We start from the raw sequence: 22596 nt of genomic DNA, 5'->3' as shown, positions 1-22596 counted from the left end.
CGTCATAGGTCGTGAAGGGGTTAAAAGAAAACACACACAGAGAAGTAAAACTTTATTACATACACACACACACACACACATCTCATTTTTACAACCACATACTTACCGATCCAGGATCCAGCGCTGTCCTCTTCACAGCCGGCTCCCCCCGCACTGACAGCGGGGAGAACCGACTATCTCCGATGCCGCTAACAGCTTCTGTTGCGCTGTCCCAGCGCTACAGAGGCTGAGAGCGTGATTGGCCGATGCGTCTCCATGGAGACACGGAGACGCATAAGCCAAAGACGCTCTCAGCCTCTGTAGCGCTGGGACAGCGCAACAGAAGCTGTTAGCGGCATCGGAGATAGTCGGTTCTCCTCGCTGTCAGTGCGGGGGGAGCCGGCCGTGAAGAGGACAGCGCTGGATCCTGGATCGGTAAGAATGTGGGTGTAAAAGTGAGGAGTGTGAATGTGTATGGAATAAAGTTTTACTTCTCTGTGTGTGTGTTTTCTTTTAACATTCTTTTCGACCGTCATAGTTTCGACCTAGCGACCGTTTCCCCAGTTGGAACAAACTTCTGCCCACAGATCAACTTGGACAACTCATATTAAAAGTTAAAAGTTTTTAGACAAAGTTTAATTACAAAAGCAGCAGCATCATGTGTAATCAGAGCGCACCCAGAGAGAGGGACGTGTGCCGAAAATTAAAAATCATTCATATGATTTAATTACTGCGCTGCTATAAATAATATTGCAATATACCGAGCATAGGAAAATCAAATAAGCTGTGATCTGCATTGTCCTGCCTGCGGAATTAGGGAGGTTATTCTGATCGTAGCGGCCAAACGTGCGTACGTTTGCTATTAACGTACGCTATCCGTACGCGGCCGTTGGGGTTAAGTCCACCCACAAGTCAGCCGCATACGTACGGCCAGAAACAACGTCAAAGGGGAGTGGCGTACAATTGAGCGTACGCCAACGTACACGGACGGGCCAGCCCTTACACTCCAACAACTGGCGTACAACTGAGCGTACGCCACCGTTTACGGACATCTCTCGTCCGTCTTCCCGCCGACTACTTGCGGCTATCTGAGCGTACGCCAGCTTGCACGGACGGGTCCCTATTGTTTTCAATAGAAAAGTCAGCTTATGTCACCGCTCGTGAGAGTGAGCGTACGTCCGTGTACGCTGACATACCCTTCACATATATGGACCTGCAAATCTTGCCTTTCAACTATAATTATGAAAATTAATTAATTGATTGAATTAATTAATGTGCAAAATAGTGGCCATGGGCTTAAAACATTGCTGAAACATACTTTGTAGGTGTTAGATGTGGTTTATGTTATTGTATCATAAATACAAAACCTATGTTTGTATTAGAGTGAACACGTTGACACATGTCGACTTGTGTAGATTGAGTGTGCTACTGTGTAAAGTCTATGAAAGCACGTAGTGAATGTGTATAACTGTTTAACAAATACCTACCTTAGCATATATAAGCAGGTCTTACAAAGATTCTTACCTTAAATTAAACAAACCTTTAAATGTAGAGAAGTATAGAAAGATAAGCTTCCAATGTGTTTGAGTGCTGTGTGTGGCTTGCAGGTAGTGAAATCATGGTTTGGACTTAATAGACTGCAGCATTGGTTATTACATTCAGGTGTATGTGTTTGGTAGTAATCAGCATAAATTAGCAAACCCAGGCGCACGCTGGCATGCGGTATCTGTAGGGGTGGTTTGAGATGGCGGTTGGCGGCCGCCTGTTTTGTGTCCGAAATGAACGGTGCTTTAGCCGATCGAGCGGTAGTAGCACCGCTCATTTTTGGTGCACACCCCCGTGTACGCCCATATTTACGCCCATTTTCCCTCATTATTTCGGCCGCTCCCCTCATCACGCCCCTATGCCGCCCCCAATGCCCGTACACTCGCGTACAGGTTTTTTCGCACGTAGAGACCCGTCCGTAAGCGTTGTGGAGTGTTCGCGCCTGCGCATTAGCGAATGTACGCATGCGCAGATCATAAAAAACCCCGGGACGTACGCGTACGGCCCGGCCGCTCCAACCAGAATAAGGCCCTAGGTTTCACGTAATGCACCTTGCTGGAGAAAAGGGGATTATTTATTCCAGGGACCATAAATAGGAGGAAACATGAAGGGAAGACAATTACTGAGGACAGAGGGACGTAAAAACCTGAACGATTGCTTATAAATGTCATATGTGGATGTGCCGATCTAATTTACCCCTATAAAATAAACATGCAAAGATACAGGTCGGGAACATCCCTCTAAGGGAGAGCTATAGAGAGAGGCGTACATTTATTCTTACACATAGATATCATTATGCTTTTCCTCTTCTTGTGGCTGTAGTTATGAATTGTGTTTTTTATACAGTACACAGAGCATACAGTATCATTTTAATTTTATCTCTGGGAGAATCCTATAGGTGGCACTGATCTGTAGTTTGGGCACACTCGCCTACCCTCCCGGAGGATGGCAAGTTTCCGGCTTGCGTCCTAGAACCTCCATACCTAGGGATGGCCGTTGACCATCGATGATTTGAAATCATCGATGGTTTATGGCCGATGTTGAATACTTTTGATATCGATGTGGGAGAACCAGATGGTTTCCCTACATCGATGGCAAAGGAGAAACAATGTTTTTTTTTTTGTTTTTTTTTCAATGTGTAGGGAGATAGAGCATAGACACCAACACCCAACATTATGATCATTCAGTAAAAGATAATAGATAACCATCGATATCTAAAACTATCAATGGTTATCCATCACCTAGTTTATGACTATCGATGGCTGGTTGCACCGATAGCCATCCCTACCCGTACCCCTCTTCCCCGCTGAATCAAATACCAAAAAATACCAAAATGTGCGGGTTTGCGGAGAGGGGACAGGGCTAAAATGTCAATAGCAGCATTTTGTGTCAATTAAGCTCCGCCTCTATCAGCGGACCCGCGAATCACTGCGTTTGTGCAGGATAGGGGTGGAGCTTGGTGATGTCAGCCTCATCCCCGCCCCCTCAACATGTTGTCTCTCTGAGCTTCTCCCAGAGAGGCAACTGTGAAAATAGGCAAGTATGAGTTTGGGTGAAGAGACGGATACTGATGTCCTTAAGGCCTGCCCCTATTCCAGCCACATGCCGTGATTCAAGGCTCAATGGAGAGGGGGTGGGGCTAAATTGACACAAAATTACGCAATTTCCATCATTTTAGCCCTCCCCAAGGCGCCGCTGAATATCAACATTCAACACTGTGGTCGAGGGCAATACAGGGGTCCAGTGGTCTGAGGAATTTGCGGGGGGACCTTGAGGGCCACCCAATTTTCAGAAGGGGTGGCAAACTCATATATAAATTGCAGTGTAAAAAAAAAAAAGCCCAGCATTTGCCTGCTACATTTACTGTGCTTGCAAAAATAATAATGTTTTTGCACCCTTGACATTGCAACATGGTATGTTCAGAATACAAAGTTAAATCATTTTTATTTTTTTGCTGTGCACCCAACACAAAATCAGCCCTGGTATTTGTAAATTAAATATTTCACAGCATGTACTACATACATAGGCGTGCGCAGCCCATTTTATTAGGGGGTGCACCATTGGAGGGGCGTGTACATCACGCCTACTGGGCGTGTCCATCACCACCTACTGGGCACCAATGCAAACTAAATAGAAGGTGACTTATTTATGTATATGGGCTTCAGAATTAATAATTCCCACCAGACACACCAGAAACAGGGAAAGTGCGCGCCGGAAGCACGCTGCAAAAATTGACACTATAATGCCCATTACACCTAATGCCACACACTTATATAGCGCACACATATTCCGTAGCGCTTTACAGAGAATATTTAAACATTCACATCAGTCCCTGCCCCAGTGGAGTTTACAATCTATATTCCCTAACACAAATACACGCACACACAGACATTCTATTACACATAATGCCACACACCATAATGCCTATCACACATAATGCCTATCACAGTAATGCCCATTACACATAATGCCACACACTGTAATGAACATTACACATAATGCCACTCACCATAATGCCCATGACACATAATGCCACTCACTGTAATGCCCATTCCACATAATGCCACACACTATAATGCCTATCACACATAATGCCACACACTGTAATGCCCAATACACATACCAAACACTGTAATTCCCATTACACATTATGCCACACACTGTAAGGCCCATTACATATTACGCCTCACACCGTGATGCCCGTTACACCTCACACTGTGATGCCCGTTACATGTTATGCCACACACTGTGATGCCCATTACATGTTGCACCTCACACTGTGATGCCCATTACACCTCACACCATGATGCCCCTTACATATTATGACTCAGACCATGATGCCCATTACGCCTCACACCATGATGCCCATTACACATTACTCCTCACACCATGATGCCCATTACACCTCACACCGTGATGCCCATTACGCCTCACACCGTGATGCCCATTACACATTATGCCATGCCCATTACTCCTCACACTGTGATGCCCATTACACATTGTGCCATAATGCCCATTACACCACACACCATAATGCCAATTACATATTATATCACACACTGTAATGGCTATTACATATGCTACCACATAAATGTCGCTGGGGGCCCCACACGCTGTACACTGTTCACCCATTTAATTCTACTTACCTCATCATCGGTCCGGCAGAGCAGCGGTAAATGTCACATTACACAGCGCTTGGGCCCATAGTCACATTACACAGTGCGCAGTGACCAATATTGACCGATATTCACATTACACTGCGCATAGTGACACATATTTACATTATACAGTGCGCAGTGACCAATATTCGCACGTAGTGACCCATATTCATATTACATAGCACATAGGCCCTTATTCTGATCGGTGCGGATATATCCGCGTGCGTTCGGCCCGCCGATGTTTTGTGTCTGCGCATGTGCAGAGGCGTCTCTGCGCATGTGCGAGCGGGGCGTACGGCCAAATCCCGCATGAAATGTGAACACTCCGAACAGGGGGTGGAGAGGGGCGTGAAGGGCTATTTGGGCTCATTACCATATGCATACGCCCCGCGTTTCATGGGAGTTCCCATGAAAACGCTGGGCGTACGTATGGTAATGCGGCCGTGACGCACGTGTAGGGGGCGGACATATGACATCGCCGGATGTCAGCTGCCCGCCCAGATCCCTGCTTTTGCACGGAAAAATGTCCGTGTGGTCTGAGGTTGCGGGTGCTGGTGGAGCACACGGTCCTGCATTCGATGGTCTGCGACCATCGAATGATGGGGGAGGTTCCCTTAGATGGAGGAGGCGTATTCCGTGTAAAATACACGTGCGGTCCGTTCGGACAGCTTCTTACCGCATACGGACGGAGTTGGCGATCCGTATGGAAGGCGGGGTTTCGCACGCACGGTCCTGGCCGCATAATCGGCTCCGGCCGCACCGATCAGAATAAGGGCCATAGTGACTAATATTAGCACGTAGTGACCCATATTCATATTACATAGCACATAGTGACTAATATTAGCACATAGTGACCCATATTCACTTTACACAGAGCGTAGTGAATAATATTAGCACATACTGACCCATATTCACATTACACAGGGGTTTGGCAGGAGGTGTTCTGCTTGCTAAGCAGCAAAAGATTGCTGCTTAGTGAGCAATCCTGATTTAGGCCCCCTGTTCCCCTCACTACATTCTCATACACAGCCCACTCCATCACAATATATGTCACACTCACACACACTTACTCACTGGTCCCCAGTCTCTGCACACATCCTCAGCCAGGAGCCAGCCTGCAGCTGCACTAGTCCACCCGGGCACAGGAAATTGCAGGGGGCGTGGCCTAATCACGGACCCCCGTGGCCCCGCCCCCTTTTGAAGAGACACGTGCTGACTGCTGAAGCCTGAAGGAGCCCAGCCAGCCAGGCCAGCCCAACGCAGCCGGCTGGGGGAGGGGGCACTGCCGGTCATAAGAGGTGCTGCCTGCAACTGTGCTGGGGGTCATTAGGAGGTGCCAGTGCACCCCCGGCACCCCCCTTGCGCACGCCTATGACTACATATCCGCAGGGGGCCATGTAGCAAAATTTCCTCCCCAAAATTATGCATATTTCAATCCAATCTTCCTCTTACATATCTTTGGCCCATTAGTAGGTATCCTTTCTCACCTGCCTTGTCTGTCTCTGTGTAAAATCCACACATTTCTATCACTCATTATGAAAGCAATATTAGTAGAGATGTTTATGGAAAATCAAGCCCACCCAAGCTTAAAGAACCCCAGCCTACAAGGGCCAGATTTCAATATATATCCCTGCACTCTGGCCCCATTTCACAAAAGACACCGGAGAGTCGTGTACTGCTGGTGGCCTGTACTGATCACCTGCTAACCCACTCCAGTGCTGCTGAGCTGACCATATATAGACTTCTATAGAGATCCGGTCTTGCGAGAATGATGACGTTTCAGCCTAGTTTTCGGTTCATATTATCGATGGGAAGGACGAGAACAACTCGCGAATGCTTTGGAACAGGTAAGTTCAGGGGTGTTTGGATCTCTAGGATCCGAACACGCTCATTTCTAGTGTCCATCCACTAAAATGCTGCTGAGCTGACCTATCTGTCCAGTGTCCCTCCACTCCAGTGCTGCTGAGCTGACCTATCTGTCCAGTGTCCATCCACTCCAGTGCTGCAGAGCTGCCCTTACTGTCCAGTGTCCATCCACTCCAGTGCTGCTGAGCTGCCCTTACTGTCCAGGGTCCATCCACTCCAGTGCTGCTGAGCTGCCCTTACTGTCCAGGGTCCATCCACTCCAGTGCTGCTGAGCTGCCCTTACTGTCCAGGGTCCATCCACTCCAGTGCTGCTGAGCTGCCCTTACTGTCCAGGGTCCATCCACTCCAGTGCTGCTGAGCTGCCCTTACTGTCCAGGGTCCATCCACTCCAGTGCTGCTGAGCTGCCCTTACTGTCCAGTGTCCATCCACTCCATTGCTGTTGAGCTGACCTATCTGTCCGTATTTGGCTGCCGTGGAAACTCAGCCAAATTTGAATCACTTCACTATAGGAAGATACGGATCCTGAGAATACGAGGCAGCTTAGTAAATTAGACATATTCTCAGTTTATATTCTTGGACCGATAAAGGCTGATCCCGTTCATACACGTTTGCACACGGGATCGGCCAGGATCGGGAATCTCATCCATTATATCGGGTACATTTACTAAAGTGAAGAATGGGGGTGTTGCCCACAGCAACCAGTCAGATTCTGTATATAATTTTCTATTATACAATAGAGAAATTATAGCTAGAATCTGAAAATACAAACAAAATTAAAACCAAACAGGAGTATAAAATTCCAACCAAAACCAAGGCACAGCGGTCTGTGCTCATCTCTACAATAAATCTTTATTAAACCTGTATCAGTGGAATTTGCTTTTTTATTATTTTACTGTCATCCTTTATTTACCAGTTGAACCCTTTGAGTGCCAACTGTTCTTTCAGTATAAATAAATACAGCCAGGTCAATTTATTGAAGTTTAGTTAAATATTGCAACCAAAAATAGAATAGCCGCTGTGGGCAACGCTGGCATTTTTAGCGAATATTTTGACACAGCAGCATTGTCACTCAACGGTCAATATGCGGCCGGTATATTTGTACAAGTGAACTAATACTTACGTAGCAAGTCATACACCAATGTTAGGATGCTGGATGCAAAATTTCAACGTGTGTGTTTGTTTCAATTCACTTACTGCCTGTTCATTTCTGTCAGTTGTTTGTTGGCTGCCATGCCAGATGGGTAGAAAGTGTTTTGCCATGAAATGCTTCGTAGGCACCTCTGTCAGCAAAGATTTCACATACCCTAAGGGCTCAGGAACACAGAGGGATTTTAACATCAAGCTTAACAAATGGCTCTCTCTCTACAAAACTAACAGTGTGTGCGTGCTAGCAACACTTGTCTGAACCTCCTGCCCCCAGCAGTTCTATTAATTGTCATGTCAGATGTTATTGTTTCTTAATGTGTATAAAATATTCCTGCTTAGTTCATGCATGAGGCACTGACCAATAAATTAGGGCACCCGCATCACCTTGTCGTGCAGCTGTTGGTGAAAAACAGCATCAGTAATTCAGCAGTTATCTCTAGTCTGTAGCTATTTACAATAACTGGCAATCCGGAACCAGAGACACGGCAGGAACACGGAGCAAGGGAAGGAAAGAACAATCACAATAAAGCTGAATAATCAATGTTCAAGGACAGTGACACAAACTTACAGTATATCATAACTGTCCGGCAGACACAGCAGAAAGCAAAAGTAATTATTATACCGTAGCTTCTGTTCTAATGTAAAAAAATAGCGAACATTATTCGTGCCCCCAAAAATGTCAGGTTTTGTCAGCGGTGCAGCTGTGCCACTGGGTTTAGAGCCCAATTTGTAGCAGGCCATCCCCCAATTAGTAGCAGCCCGCCACCTCCCCCACCAATTTGTAGCAGGCCATCTTTCCCCCCCCCAATTTATAGAAGGCCGCCACCTCCCCCCCCATCAATGATTATTACATGTACCTGTTGTAGAGGAAGGGGGGAGACCGGCGAGTCTTTAGGGAGTGTGTGTGTCCTGACTCCTGCGCCGCCCGGCCGATATTACGAGCCACGGCAGGACGACACAGGAGTCAGGACACAGAAGACAGCAGGCGGGCAGCACAAAGAGAAGGTGGGTGGGCGGCACACAGGGCAGGCGGGCAGTACACATCGGCACAGGCTGGGTAACACAGGGCGGACAAGCAACACAGGGTGGGCAGGCGGGACAGATGCCTTTTGCGGTGCACAGTTCCGGCGCCCTTTGAACTCTTAATTCCGGAGCTCATGCTCCACCGGCTCCACCGTCACTAAGACACTGGGTTTTGTGCAAAAACATGTAGGATCCTGGAAAAAGTCACTGACCTATGTGTTTTCGCGGCTGCGATATTGAAATAAATGCACGCTTATCGCAGATTTGGTTTTACAAAATCCCAATAAAACATGGCATTGGGGCTATTTGGATACCCCCTGGGGAGGTAATTAGCTGTGGTAAATTACAGAGGCTAATTGGACACAAGTGGCAAATGCAGGATTTTTAGAGGGGGGTTTCCAAATGTAATCCAAAATCTCCCACTCTAGTACGGGAGTCTGAGGTAGTCGTAACATCCCTGAAAATTGGTCTTTTTATACACTGGTTACTGTATGGAATACTGTATTAATATGTAACAGTACAGATGGTCTATAGTACAGGCTGTTTCAAACATTTAAATAAGATAAGTGGTCAGGAAAAGGTTAAACATAATAAATAAATACAGAAATATTACCAGAACCAGTACCGCTCTTTCTAAGCTCACAATATCCCACTTCATGGTAAGGCTCCTGTCTCTTCCTGATGGCAGCTGCTCTCTGGTCCATTGCGATGTTTGAGGGCTCAGATGCGCACATACAGTAAATGTGGTATAAGAAGCTGGTACACTGGGCTGTGACTAGTTGTAAGGCATCTGATGGTGTGTACAGAAACTCTGTTATTGGTTGGGTATGATCAGGGCTATTTTTCAGTAGGCTCCAGCAGGAACTGAGGCCCTTATTCTAGTTCACTCTTTCTGACAAAATATTTCTTAGATGGACAAAACCATGTGCACTGCAGGTGAGGCAGGTGTTACTTGTGCAGAGATAATTAGATTTGGGTGGGGTTTTACACCTGCCTCACCTGCAGTGCACATGGTTTTGTCCATCTAAGAAATATTTTGTCAGAAAGAGTGAACTAGAATAAGGGCCTCAGTTCCTGCTGGAGCCTTCTGAAAAATAGCCCTGGGTATGATGTCCTGGTGCTGAGCTGGGACACCATTGGCAAACTGAGTAACCAAGGAGGTTACACACACAAACAAACAACCAACCGCTACTCCGTCACTGAGGACAGGACATCTCTGGTAGCAGATGGAGACCCTTGCCTCAGCACAATGGAGCAAATGGAGGTGACATGTCCGATCCCTGCCCCAAATGGTTATATAATACGATTAATAGGGCTGCGGTCACTACATACAGTTTAAGAGACAGAATGGAGTTACTGAATATGCCAAGTAGAAGCAGCTTCTTCCATGTCTGCTGTGTGTGTGCATCAATCAGTGCACCGGATCAGAGAGTAGATGCCAGGAAGAAGATACAGGAGCCTTACCATGAGGTGGGAGAACGTGTACAGTTCTGTCTCCTACTGGTTAAATTATGTTTGGGTATTTGTTTATCATGGGATATACCTTTCCTGATTACTTGTGTTCTTTATGGCTTAGTCCTTATCTGCTCCTATCTCATATCTACAGGTGTAGTGCCCCTCATTCAGGCAGGGACTGTTGAAACTATCGCCAGCCCCCGCCAGCCGCCACAAGATGATCGCCACCCCGTTCTGACGCTTCCCACCACTTCCCTGCACCCCCCCTCCCCTAACCCTGCCCATCTCCCTGAAGCAGAGACTGACAGGGTACCGGCGCCCACGTGCGTCCCAGTTTTATGGAGTCCATGTTCACCGGCGCTCGCCAGAGGGGATGTTCTGGCAGGCGCCGGGCAAGGACAAGGGACGCTCCATCTGTTTGTCTTCACAGCTCCATGTGTGCCTGTCAGGTTTGCCCTGGTACCTCACCTCTGACCTGTTGTTTACTTATTCGTTTCAATACAAAGAAACTTTATAAAATAATATTAGGTGGAGCTACAAACAGTATCCAGGCATTATTAGACTATTAGTTTCAAATTAAATCTAATATACAAATGGAACAGATCTCATTTGAGCTGCTCCTGGCCATCCACCGCCTTTCTCCATCTGACAGAAGGGGGCACACTTGCGTGCACTGTTCTGTCAGAGCCCGCCTCCGCCAGCTACCCGCTGCTCCCCCGTCACCGTCCACAGCCCCGCGCAGCTCCCACTAACCCTGCCCATTTCCCTGAAGCAGAGAGGGGCAGGGAATCTGCTCCTTGCTGCCGAGGACGCTCCAGTCCGCCAGCCTGCACCAGCTCAGGGGATCTGGCGATTCCTCAGTCTGGCTGGGAGGCGCTCCATCTGTACTCCAGTGGTTTAAATTTAATATACACAAATTATACCTTCCAACCAGTGTTCCCTCTAAGCTGTGCGCACGTGCGCGCGCACACAACTCGACAAGTGTGCGCACAGACATTACAACAGAGCGCACAAAGCAGCAGTGGTCCCTTTTTGCAGTTGTGGACTCAATTAATGTGTGTTTCACCCATTAACTACATTGTGTGCTGTGTTTTGAATGTTTAAATGTTTAATATCATTTTGAAGTAAAGTTAACACAAATGCTGGACGTCATTTTCCAGTTATATATAAGTGACGCACAAAAATTAAAATTTCCTTCCAAAGTTGCACAGCCAAAATCTTTTGCCGCACACAGTCTTCGTAAAATTAGAGGGAACATTGCTTCCAACATGACCCATTCTAGGGAGGGAAAAAATCCTCTCTACCTGTACTCCCTTCTTAATTTATTATTACAGTCACCTATGTTGAAATTCCTTTATTATGAATTAAATCATTCAACACAGGTGACACCAATCATATATTAAAAAGGAAGTTCAGGTACAGATTTTGTCCCTCCTGTGATGGGTCATGTTTGGAGGTATGCCCAATTTCATATACATCCCCCCTCCCTTCACCCAGGAGTGCCTAAGGCCCCTAAAGCCTTAATCAGGCTCTGCCCCCCTCTTTCCTGTCCCCTCTGTTATGTTATTTCTCCTCTGCCCTGTCCCCATCCTCTCTGTCCCCGTCCTATCACCTCTGTACTCAGGGTGAAAAGGTTTCTAGACACCCTAGGCAAAGCCATGCAATTCCACCCCTGCTCCCTCCAGGACCCTCCACACAGCCACTCACATACATAATTACCTTTTTCAAATATTATATTAATTTTGTATTTATGAACAACAAATAACAATAAAATTAACACTGCACGACGACCACCATGTAATACTAATAGCCTTTTATTAGCCAGGCAATATGGAAGGCATTTTAGCAAGCACTAGACATTTTAATGACCTCCAGATAATACGGGAAGTATTGTAGTGCATTTAAGTGCACACCAGACAATACGGAGAGTGTAACTGTAACCGCCAAACAGTACAGACAGCATTTTAGTGACTGCCCCACAATACTTAAAGCATTTTTTTTTTATCAATAGGCAATACAAAGGGCACGCAGCTAGGGACATAGGAACACAGACTGGGGCACGCAGCTAGGGACATAGGAACGCAGACTGGGGCACGCAGGTAGGGACATAGGAATGCAGAATGGGGCACGCAGGTAGGGACATAGGAACACAGACTGGGGCACGCAGGTAGGGACATAGGAACGCAGAAAGAAAGGAGGTACAATGCGCTTTGCAATAAATAAATGAATTAAATTGCGTGGTGCCAATTAATAATTAATGTAAAAAAAAAATACATACAGACATTAAGACATGAAAATGACGACATGTCATAAAAAGGTCAGCAATGTTCCTATGGGAGCTACTAAATGAACCAGTCTATACGGTACCGTATTTAAGAGTCCAGTGTAAAGTTAGGTCCGTTCCTTCCTATAAGGAGGAGGCTGGTCCGGATCCTGGCACAGATAGTATCTGTGTTGGCAATATGACTGGGTAGTTGGATCCCTCTAATCCACCAACGCGTTTTGCCGATACGACGGCTTTATCAACACATCTAGATAAAGCCGTGGTACACACACACACACACACACACACACACAGAGCAAAATTTACTAAGACTACAATATGTCTCAGATGTATTTTGTATTATCGGTGGAGTATTTCATTTACGCATTGGTATTCCGGAGCATACAGATGGAGCCCCTGCCATCCTTGGCCGGGGCTCGCCAGACCCTCCCCGCTGGCGAGTGCCGGCGGCAGGGGCTTCACTGAACTGGGACACGAGTGCGCACACGCGTCCCAGTCTCTTGGCGGGGACACTGCGTGTCCCTGCCCATCTCCGCTTCAAGGAGACGGGCAGGGTTAGTGGGGCGCTCTGGTGGCAAAGGTGACGGTCGGCGATGGCGGGGTCGGAGGAAGGCTCCGTTGCCCAGGGGCACGCGAGCCCCATCTGTAATTTACAAAGGTGTCATATTTTTGCGATTCATATTTTTTGATGTTGTATGGAGTCGTATTATTTTTTTTTTGTATTTTTTTTACAACTTGTACTAGAATCCGCCTAGTATTCACACGTTAAAAGTCTGATTTTGTGAAATACACCTGCAAATTAAGGTGTCTTTTTTTGGAGTATTTTCTTACAACTTGTACTAGAATACGCCTAGTATATGTTCGTATTTTCAAATACGATGTGAGAGTAAATTTCAAAATTACATCGGAGTAATGTAAAATTCAAGACATATTAATTACGACGACAACAGGTTGTTACGGTCGTAAAATACAAATACTAACGTCATTTCGCATTAGTAAATTACAAAAATACGAATTCATCCCGAATACGAATATGACTGAATATGAATTGCTTAGTCAATTTGCCCCATTGAATGCTCTCCAGCATACCTCCCAACTTCTTTGGAGACCGAGGCGGGACAGAGGGATGCGCGTCGTAGGCGCGTCTAAAATGTTGGGGGCGTGACCTAACTAAAGGGGAACGGCCTATACTTGTGGCTCTCCCACGAGGCCATGCCCCCGTTTTGACGCTATGTGGGCATGACCCAGAGACTCTGTGAGCCTCTAGCCATGCCCCCGGCCCCCTGGCTGCGGGAATAGACACTGTGCGTGCGCACAGCGTTTATTCACTGCTGCTCAGCAGCCGACGGGGGACTCCGAACAGCCCCCCTCACCGCGGGACACTGCCGGCCGCAGGAGGGATGCGGGAATGTCCCCAAAAACCGGGACATTCCCGCGGTAATCAGTACTGTTGGGGGTTGTATGCTCCAGTCTCCTAATACAAGTCTAAGCAGCTCACAGTGTAATGGATATGAAGGGATTTGTAGGACAAGTTGCTCTTGTCTTCCTGTTAACTTACACTATTCATTGTCCAATAAAATCAATAATTCCATTTCATTTTGACACTAAGCTTTTTGCAAGGTGCAATATATATCTAATTTTGGCTGCGAATAAAACTCTCAACCAGCTTTTTTTTGCCTTTATATCTGGCATCATTAAGCTAAACCCCATCTGCTCTATCTGAATGATACATGTTAGAGTATTGCTGAGACCTTTGGCAGGAGAATTGATGAAAGCTATCGATGGTCTATCATGGGATTCAACAATTGTTCAATAGGGACATCTGCTCTACAGAAATAAATAACTAAACACAATAAGAAAAACTATGTAAATGCCAACAACTGGCCCTTCAATGTTCCGTCTTCCTAGGAAATCGCTGCCAAAACTTAATCCGCCACACTTAGATATACGATGCATGAAACATACACTAAACATTTATACAGTATAATACAATAGGAGTTAAACTGTTCACGTCTGAATGATTTAAACACGGTTGGTTATCTCGATGAATACCAAGCCAAATATTAAAGATAATAAATAGCTGGTGAGATCCTGTTTGCATAGTCCCTAAAATACTGTACAAAATAATAAAAAGCAGATAAGTAAAATGTGTAGATGTCACTGAAGATTTATTCAGCTGGCATTATCTTTCTTATATTAAATGATTCTTAAGCAAGTGTTCAAGGAGCACAGTGTACAGTGTAAGGAGTGCAGAACTCCTTGTGTACAGGCAGGGCAGCCGAGAGCCTGTCTGGGTTCAGGTACTTTTCAGGGATGTGGTCTAATCGTTGGAGGCGTGTCCATGCATTAGAATAAAATACAGAAAAAAAAGTACTTTAAGCTCCTTCACATACAGTAGCAGCATATACTGAGTTAAGAACAGCTGCTGTAAGGGGGGCCCCACTGGGCCCCTATATCAGACCTGGGTAATTAGTACCCCCCCTCTCTTTGTCTCTCTGCTCCACTGCGTACAGGGCTAAAGCAGGGTGCCACATGTTATGGCAGTTAGGGGCTAGGAGCTTAACCAAATGCTGGTGCATCAGGGGGAACAACAGTGTGCCAAGGAGCCCAACACCTTATAGTTTGAGGCTCCAAAATATAAAATTATTGGGACCGGAAGCATTTTCGATTTTTCTGGATATTGCAGTACACTCACCAAGAGACTTCATGGGACTGTGGCACAGCCAGAGGAGCAAGCAGTTCAGGAGACCATTTGCCCATGGGGTCATTCCAGATCTAGATGCAGTCTGGAGGTGGGTGTTCAGTGCTGAGCCCAAGATTTGGAGGCCATCAGGAAATGTATGCAGGGTCAGTGCTGGCTCCAGAAGCCACTTGGAGATGTTTATGGAGTCAGTGCTGGGTCCAAGATCTGGAGGCCACCAGGAGGTGGCTGCAGGGTTTAGGATCTGGAGCCACTGAAAGCTTCGGTTGGTATGTGGCAGCTCAGCTAGGGGAGCAGAGGCAACAACAGCTTGGAACAACACAGATATATGCAAGAAGGAGAGCAGGTAAGAAAGCCAGAGAAAGGGCCCCCCAAAAAAGTTTCCAAAACATCCCTTTTGGAAGGTATCACATGTATTGGCCCCCAAGTACTTATAGTCCCAACAACTAAAAACATAGCTTTGCCATCTGGTCAGTTTCTGGCTACGGAGCATGGCACTGCCAACCCCTGGCCATTGAGTAATCATGAGATCTGCACTGTACTTCGTGCTGTTGAGCAGTCTGAGCTCTACCCCATACCCTCCAACATTTCAAATGCAGAAATCGGTACAACTTCAAAAAAGAGGCGTGGTCACGGGTGAAGCGGAGTGGCCACACCCCCTTTCTTATCCTTTTGATGAACAGTTTTGCTGATTTAGAATTATCCTCTCTAATCAGGGTGCAGTCCCTACTCGATGCTGCAGTACAGTTTCAAGGGAGACTCTCACACACACAGCTGCCTGCGGGGAGGGACTGCAAGTGCTGCCTAAACCAAGGACGCGGCGGCACGGGCAATCAGCGACCTTGCAGAAGTGATTGACGGCAGTTTAGCCAGTCAGGGTTTGCCAAAAAAAAAGTGTAGGGGAGCTGCAGCCATTAGCCACACTGCAGTGCATATCTTTCAGCGAGGAGGTGCGCGCTGCTGCTGGGGGAGAGGTTGCCACTGCTCCTGCCGCTGGAAGGTCACAAGCTAATAGGAGCTTGTGATCCAGCAGCGAGCGGACCGCGAGCTCCTATTGGCTCGCGGCCGTCCAGACTCGGCACGTTCATCAGGCTGCTGCTTACTATAATGTAACTAATTGGATGCCGGTACGGACTACATGCAGCCGGACAGCGCGCACAGACAGCGCTCTCTTCCCGGCTGTCAATTCTTAAAAACCGGTACATTCGGTACAGGTTGAATTTGCCGGTACAGACCGTTAAAAAACGGTACTGTACCGGCAAATTTGGTACTGTTGGAGGGTATGCTACCCTGATCTTACTATGCCCAGGCTCCATTTTTACTATGGAGCAGCCTAGGTCCAGCTCCCTTTTTCTTAGCCTCCATTCCCAGAAGTTTAATCAAGCCCAATCACACACGCAGCCCCCTGGATTTGCCCCCTGTTTTTTTCTTCCATACTACTGGACCCCTGTGACCTTGCTAGTAACCAGAGGTGTATTTAGACCTCATGAGGCTCAAAGCAAGATACCGGTTTGGAGCCCTCCTCCCTAAAATAATTTACATCACTATGGGGTTATTCTGGTTCACTCCTTCTGGCAAATTCCTTCTCAAATGGAAAAAACCATGTGCACTTCAGGTGGGGCAGATGTTACTTGTGCAGAGAGAATTAGCTTTGGGTGGGGTTTTACTTCAAAATGAGATTGCATTGTAAAAATAAAGCAGTCAGTATTTTCCCTGCACAGAAACAAAATAACTCACCCAAATCTAATGTAGGGTACACACCACGACGACCCGCTCACGATGCACATTGTGAGCGGGTCGTCAGTGTTTCTTCAGACCCGCTCACGATGATGCGGGGGGCACGACCCACTCACGATGTGCACCGTGAGCGGGTCCGATCCAATGGCGACCCGCACCCGGCTGTATGGTCGTTATTCAGTTCCTACCTGCAGCAGGTAGGATCTGAATAACGACCGACCGACCCGCGGGACCGCGCATCGGATCGGTATCGGTCCACACCAGGACAGAAAAGGGCCCAATCACCACACAATCTACATCCAATTGGTCGGAATTGGATCTAGATTGAGGGAATCGGGCCCTAGTCGTCCTGGTGTGTACCAGGCATAACTCTCTCTGCACATGTTACATCTGCCCTCCTGCAGTGCACATGGTTGTGTCCATCTAAGAAGGAATTTGCCAGAAGGAGTGAACCAGAATCACCCCTATATTTTGACTACTACGGAATACCTTGGCAGAGTCTATTGATAAATGCTCAGTTGCATGAACATCGGCACTGCGTACAAATCTGAAACAGGCTCTAAATCAGGCATGTCCAACGTTGGCCCTCCAGATGTTGTGAAACTACACATCCCAGCATGCTTTGCAATAGTTTTAGCATTCTCTGATAGCAAAAATGTGGCAAAGCATGCTGGGATGTGTAGTTTCACAACATCTGGAGGGCCAACGTTGGACATGCCTGCTCTAAATGAAGTAGAAATATATGTATGTACAGCGATAGGTTTATAACTGAAAAAAGTATACACTACCACATGTAAAATAAATTTATAACATTTATTATGCAATCACAAACAGTATAATTTAATGAGAGCTCTCATAATAACAATTAAAGTAGGGGATATATATTAAAAACAATTAGCATGATTGGACTGAAGCTCTCTGTTATGAATGGGCTCCACAAGATATGAATTGCACCAGCACATTATATTTACAAGATGGAGACTGAGAGATGTTGAAATGTCTCCTTAATTGTATAGCTGCATAGAATTTGTCCAAATACGGATAAATACCCAGTGGGTCCAGGTGATCAAAGCAGATTTGTTGTGGGCAGTCCTTTTGGTACATGCATACCTTGCATGACACTGCTGGAAACTGCTGAAATGGGGAAGTCCTGGAAACGATTGGAGGACTGGTCCGGAATAAAGTGCAGGATGTAGTGCAGTCTTGGTAATGTGCAAAGGGGCAAATTTGAGGTGCGGTAGAGAGGTGCTGCTCAACGCGTTTCGACGCTAACTCACATCTTCATCAGGAGCTTGGGTGTGGGGTCTGTCCAAGGACCCTGTATTTATACCCTGGATTAATTGTTCCCATGATTGCAGGTGTGGGAACTACAATGATCATTACATTAAATACAAAAAAAATCATATATAAAATCCGTTAGAAACATGCATGTGGTGGGTATGTACAGGAGGAATGTGTAAACATGTATTATTTTACACAATAGACATAAAAAACAAGTTTTGAAAACTCAGTTCAGTGGTCATGTGATCTTACCACGTGATCGGGGCCAGTCACATGACCCCGGAAGTGTCATTTGCGATCTGTCTCTAAGTTTTAACAATATATGGCACAGATCGTATTCATCTTGTCAGAATAGGCAGTTGATAAGAGTACCTGTATGTCGGGCATCTGAGAGACTCTTGTCTCAAACCGATCGTTTGTCCGTGTATACAGTACACGGATCTTGTTCTATCTTCCGTGATTGGCGGAAGTAGCTGGCTATTCTACTTCTGGTTGGCGGAGATCGCCATGGTTGGCGGAAGTGACCGCTGTTTTAATTCTGATTGGCGCTGATAGTAAAAATAGCATGGTGCACCATGATAGGTGCTCCTATCCTGCTCACTGGCAAGGTTGGCTAAGGCAGTGTGTAGTGTCACCGGAAATGACATTTTTGGATGCAGAAGTCAAATTCCGTTTCCATATTGGTTGGCATTATCGTTTTTTTTTGGAAATCTTAATATGTTGGTAATATATAACAAAAGAGTATAACAGAGGAATCAATAAAAACGTAGAGAGAGCATAAGGAGAGAGGGAAATGTCTACCAAGGAAAATTCCAATGGAAATACATAATACTGTATATATAAGTAGGCTTAATACCTGTCACATTTAAGAGGTCATTCTAGTTGATTTGCGCGTTCGCACAGGGGAGCGATGTTTTGTTTCTGCACATGAACATAACCATTTCTGCGCATGTGCAGGCTCGGTTGGCAAACGGACGCGTCGACTTGCATAGTTGCTGGCCCGTACGCACTGAGCAATGTGGGCGGGGGGGTGTGGGCCAGCAGGCACGGGTCGCGCCCATGGGAATGCGTGGCAGGAGGAGGTGTGCCTGGGGCGTGCGGGTGCGGGGAAAATCAGCATATGAAAGGAGGGTTGGGCCTTCGTGTAGGTGACTGGTGGTGTTTAGTTGGCTTGCAAAGCAGCGGAATTTGCTGCTTTGCGAGGCAACCAGAATGACCTCCTTAATGTTAACAGACTGCCCACATACAGTGGATGAAATCATTTTGTGTGTCCAAATATTTTTTATCCTATCACAGAACATAAACGGACTGTAGGACTGAGGGAAGGTCTTTGTGATGTCATAACTTGCATGCAATGCTTCTTAGGGAACCAGTTGGACGGCCAGGATATCTTTTTGGTGGCCACTTGGGACCTGCTGGGCCCTAGGCAGGCGCCTAGGTTGACTTCGTGAAAACCCGCCTCTGCTAGTAACTATTTTCCTCCCTTACTACTACAGTAATGGTATTATCATCATCATCATCCTCTGATCTTTGACACGTGTAGTCAATAATCGGTTAACATTAAGAAAAAATTTAACAAAAAATTGTAGAAAACGATTGTTTGTAACTCCTGTATTATTTGTGTGTGTTTAGTTAATTTTCAATGGACTGTATAATTTGAAATATTGAACTTATATACAGTAGGTAAGACATTTTCACCTTGCAGCTTTCCATGTTGCAAGAGATTTGAAAGTCAGATGAAATTAAATGTATCGAAGGTAAGACACTGAATCAGAAATGACTAATTTTCTGCCTGCGCTTCTCTGAAGGCAATGTCTACTGCTTCTTTTATTAAAATGTCCTGTGAAGTGAGATGGATTCAAAGGAGGCTCTGATAACAGTTATTAGAAGCAAGTGACACGCATATAATACATCAGTCTATCATGCCACATGCTGGTAAAGACCATGAATTTTCATTTTCCGCGTGCCCTATGCAAAAACAAAAACGAGCTGACACTTCTCAAAGCAACGGTTATTTCACTTTTCTCTAATTATTAGCCACAAATGTGATATGTAAACAAAATCTAATAAAAGGCGCTGCTACAAAAAGGTAACACATTATGTAAAATTCCCAAGAAAGGCGCCAAGTCAACGAAACAGCTCATGAGAAAAAAGGGAAAGATCTTTCAACGGGATTTAAAAAAAAAATAAAAATAAACCTTTTGAACATAACAAGAGAGATTAACAGGAATATTTAGAAAAAAGGGTGAAATGCTCTATTGAGGACAAGTGTGGGCAACCCTGCTGGCACAGTGATTTAAGACTTCCCTTATCCTTTATAAATGTGCAAGACTAATTAACAAATACCGCTGTAACACTTAGGCTGGCAATAACCAACAAAAGCATACATTTTTTAGAATAAAGAATGATTTCAATGCATAAAGTTTTATCTATTTTTACCGTTTTTTTTTTTTTTTTTCAATTTAAGTTTCACTGTGGTTGAGTGAGCCAACAAGTTGGCACTCGATTGACTACTAAGATTGGCCAAGAGATGGTCCATAGGGGCTTAATCCCTGGGCTGATAATTTGCAGATCCTGCAATCAAGTATACGCTGTCTAGCCAGAGTAAAATCCTTACTCCGTGGATGTGATAGAAACGGGCTGTTTGGAACCTGTTGGAAAAAAGGGGGGTTAACTATTGGCCTGGTGGCCTGTAGTTATAGGGCGCCTTCTGGGGTGGTTTGTCAAGCTGCTCCTACTTGGGGGTGTCAATCCCCTGGTAAGTTGCAAATGGAAAAGGAGGGGGTGGGTGGAGCGCTATGAGCAATAATTGGTTAGAGATAAATTTATAACATAAAAATTTATTTTGATAGTTAAATATTCAACTTGTGCAGTGCACTAGGTTGGTATATAATATAATAGTATTTAGACACAATAAATTGCACAGAATATCAAATAGTACAGAAAGTTGTTTAAAAAATGTACATTGGTATGAAAATAAAAATGAAAATAAAAAGGGTTGTGAAATAAGGGTCTGATACTTATGGTCTGAAGTCCCGTTTAATCCAGGGTGGGGAGACGTAGGTAGAGTTTGGGTAATCCTGGGATCAATCCTTAAATTGCTGGAGATAGTGGGAGTCCATTGAACCTTGCCGGATTCTTGTTTCACGCTGGAGGATGCTGTTTGAGCCCCTGATGGAGTGTGGGGAGTTCTCAACGATAATGCAGAATTTGTAATCCTAGTTTTGCAGGTGATGGTTCCCGAATTGATAATACAGCTCTATGGCCCAGGTATTGTAGAGTTGTAGTAGTCAGTCTCCAAGTGACTGTATTGTAGATGAATTGGTGGGGATCAGACCAAAGATGCCCAATTAAAATCAGCAGGTGCTCCCTGACATGTTTCGCCGTCCAACTGACAGCTTTTTCAAAGGTCGCTGCCATCACACGACTTCCCTTCAAACACATGGACACCCCCAGATATCGCCCAGTTACCACCCCCAAAAGCCGGCTTCCTGTTAATCAACTTGCGTACTGTAGTCAAGTGATTAATAAAGACACTGGATTTTAAAGCAGGACAGCATCATCAGTGCGTACTAGGGGCTGTAAGCATGTGCAGTCTAACGATTATGGCCCGGCCTGAGAATTTGCAGCCATGAAATCACGTCTGAATAACCCCATAGTTTGGAAAAGCCGCAGAAAATGATTGTGTTTTCCGGATTTACTGCTTAAACAGGATGACATGCACATTGACTAAAGGTTGACATGAGCAAAATGCCAACATGGCAATGGTTGAAACATGGAAAAGCCAATATGAGTTTTTTCCAGAAAATTTCATATTTTTTAAGTTTTCGTATTTTTCCGTCCAAGTGGATCCCGACTGGAAATGATGAAGTGTGCCAGCCTCAACTGTAGTGGAGAGAGGCACCTGTCCTGAAGTATGACAAGCGAGGGTACGGAGTACACTATTTGGGGATACACCTGCTAAGGTGTCAATATTGATACAAAAAAAATGAGAAACTAATGTCAACATTTTTCTGTATGAACTTTTTCTGTGTTGAATTTTTGCTTGTTTTATCCTTTGTTGATGTCGACCTTCCACCTGTTAACCTTTTAATATCAATCTTGTGCATGTTGAACTATTGGTGTCAACCTAGACCATGGGTCTTCAAACTGTGGCCCTCCAGATGTTGTGAAACTACAAATCCCAGCATGCCTTGCCACAGTTTTGCTATAAGGGAGTGTTAAAACTGTAGCAAGGCATGCTGGGATTTGTAGTTTCACAACATCTGGAGGGCCACAGTTTGAAAACTCATGACATAGACATTGTCGAACCTATGGTCCATATTAGGAATGTGCACTGGCCAATTTTAGTGTTTCGTGAACCGGGTTTTAAGTCTGTATCTCCGGCAGCGTTTTGGATCTGGGTCTTTTCCAAAACACA

Source organism: Crinia signifera, chromosome 3 (assembly GCF_055691185.1).
Source record: "Crinia signifera chromosome 3, ASM5569118v1, whole genome shotgun sequence".
NCBI lineage: Eukaryota > Metazoa > Chordata > Amphibia > Anura > Myobatrachidae > Crinia > Crinia signifera.
This window is presented reverse-complemented; position numbering follows the sequence as displayed.